The following is a 2,946-nucleotide window of genomic DNA, read 5'->3' on the forward strand; positions in this document are numbered from 1 at the left end:
TATCCACGCACCGTGTTGCGCTTGGTCGCGTCGGCGTTGGCCGCAAAGAGCGGTGCATGACTTGCTCGTGTCCGTGCTGCACGGCGAGCAATAGAGGCGAGTTCAAATACCTGTAAAAAAAGTCTTTTTACCATCATAAAAGATCCGAAAATGCACCTTGTCGGTCGCGTTGACGTCTGCGCCGTCTTGAAGCAGCATTTCGACAATAGCGGCGTCGCCCGTCGTGGCCGCGATGCTTAGAGGCGTCTGACCGCACTAGAAATAAGAAATAAGCGCTGGGATAAGAACGGGAGACTCCTTATACGCCATTGGATTGGTTGGGATTTGCGTTCGCGATCAGAAGCATGCCCACGATTGCCTCGCGGCTGATATGGGCGGCCAAACATAGTGGCGTCGTCCCGGCCTGTATGGAAACCATCAAATCATCTCCGTAGACATGCAGTGTACCGAGCCAGCTTGATTGACATTCGACTTGGTCTTGATGAGATGAACAATGGTTGGAATCGCGTTGGCTTCGATGGCCACCAACAGCTCATCGTGAGGAGCCTGCGTTTTGTTTGAAGAGAAAGGTTTGATGAATGATATGTGTACCGGTATATCGGGAGCCGATGGCGCAAGTACAGCCTACGACTTTGTTAGTACGCCTTCCACCACCCGCTTGCGAACGCATGGAACACTCGCGTGAAGCAGGCTGACAATGGCGTCGTGGCCCTTTTCCAAGGCCACGGAAAGCGGTGTTTTGCCTTCCTAACCGCCGTGTGTCAGTGAAAATCCACAACGAGCGCGTGCACCTGCGTCGGCGTGTCAATGGCAGCGTGGTGCTGCAGCAGTAGCTCCACGAGCTCGGTATTGTTACTCGAGGCGGCGATGTACAGGGCCGTCATGCCGTGCTAAAGTGAGCACAAGTTGGTGGCCGAGTCAATATGTGTACCGTGGATTACCTTTGTGGTGCAGTTGTTGACGTTGGCCCTCGCCTCCAAAAGAACTTGAGCGACGTCGTTGCGTTTCCCCACAGCGGCCACAATGAGCGGCGTCCACCCCGCCTACGAAGCATTCGCGGCGCGCTCCTTCCCTTTGAAAAACCGTACCGAATCCGGCTTGTCAACGTTGGCGCCGTACTTGAGAAGCAGCGACACCACGGCCCGATGCCCATTTTTCGATGCGAGAAAGAGCGATGTGAACCCCGACTATGGGCAATGAGATCGAACCGGGGTTGTTGGGCGACGTTGAATCACCTCGTTCGTAGAGTTGGCGTCGGCCCCGTCAGCGAGCAGTCGACTCACCTCGTTGAGGTTACCCTCCTCTGCGTGTTGGAGAAGCTATGATCGCCATAGAGCGGTCACCGGTCTACCGTGGGGACGTACCGTTGTCACCAAGGTCGCCATCGCAAGCAAGTGTCTCTATGGTCAAGGAACGTGGTCCAAGGATCACGCTGCACTCGTTTCAACCGCTGTCGAATCCAACGACCCAACCGCAACTGTTGAAATTTTAGCATCACACCAAGTAGTGCCCGTAAAAGGAGACGTCCGTTCAAACCCTCCAAATGTCCGTTGTCGCCGTTGTCTCCAAGATTTGCCCCTGGGACCTTCCATATTTGTGGCGTCGGCGACTACCAGCATGACAAGCAACCTCTGGAGGGACTTTGAGCGTCAGTGCATTGCCCTCGACACCTTTTAGTTTTGAAAGCGAGGTCGCACCAAGTGTCATACGCCTTAAGCAGAGAGGATGCCATTTCTCGACTCCAGACAGATATGGCAGGCAAGACAGCGGTTCCACCCAGTGTCGATACCTATATCGTTCTCGACATCATCGCCGCGCATGCCCGCCGGCCAAGTGCCCCCAATGGCGCCACACAAGAAAGACACAGTCTCAGCTCCTAGCAGCCTTGCACGACAAGAGGATACACAGAAAAACAGGCAACACCTCAGAAGGCGTGGAGGTGCCAACTACGTCGGAGCTTCTGAATTTGACGTCGTCGCGTCGCAACACCCAGCGATAGACCACGCTAGCACGCGCGAGTCCTCTCCAATGCGCCCATCGGAGCAACTTCTGGATGGCTTTAGGATTTGAAAACGAGATCGAAGGATGTACCAGTACATGAGGTATGACGAAGCATACATGTTTTGTAGAACTAGAGCTTGAACCCCACCAATGCATTACCAGGGATGCCGCGAACCAGCTTGTTGAACCTCTGGCGATCACTAAAAACTTGTCAGTTGGCCAGAAAATACACACTTTTTCTTCGGGATTGCTGGTAAGTTGACAGTTTGAGCTAGCTGGCTGCGGCCCTAGCCCTACAGCGCGAACAACCCGAGCTCGTATGAGACAAGTGCCTACGAAAGCAAGTGCGCGGCTGGCACCTACACGTCCAGTAGTACGTTCAAAGTTACCTGGAGCACAAGTGCGACCATCAAGATGTACAGATGGCCTATGGATGTCGTGTCATGAGGGCGCCACAAGAGTGCAATCGAATGGCACCGTTGTAAATGATCAAGGTGTAGGCGACAAGTAGTGATGTCCAAATGAAGACGCGCTTGCTGCTCATTGGCGCAACGCTTGCCTCGTGGTGGAAGTACGTGCACGTGCGACCTTTTGAGCACGCTTGGCCTTTTGCGACGCTCACGCAGCGGATTTTCGAGTGGTTTAGTGCGCACACGCGTCGGCGACACGCGTCGTCGTCAGTGCATTTGGCCACGTTGGGATGGTTCCACGCACAGGTCGAGCGGCGCGCGCATTTTCCGAGGTCCTTGCAGTCCCCAAAAGCCATGGCGAAGTAAAAATACGACTGACGCCTGGCGACAAAGCAATATCCGATGCGGCGATGACAGCTTGTTGCATTGCGCGTCGTGTTGGTCTGTTTCAACCGCTTCCAGGAACAAGGAGCGGTGGTTGGACGCGAACCTTCTGCGCAGTGAGATTGGGCTCCGGTTCAAGCCCTCTAATTAT

Source organism: Saprolegnia parasitica (genome assembly GCF_000151545.1).
Source record: "Saprolegnia parasitica CBS 223.65 unplaced genomic scaffold supercont2.155, whole genome shotgun sequence".
Lineage (NCBI taxonomy): Eukaryota > Oomycota > Saprolegniomycetes > Saprolegniales > Saprolegniaceae > Saprolegnia > Saprolegnia parasitica.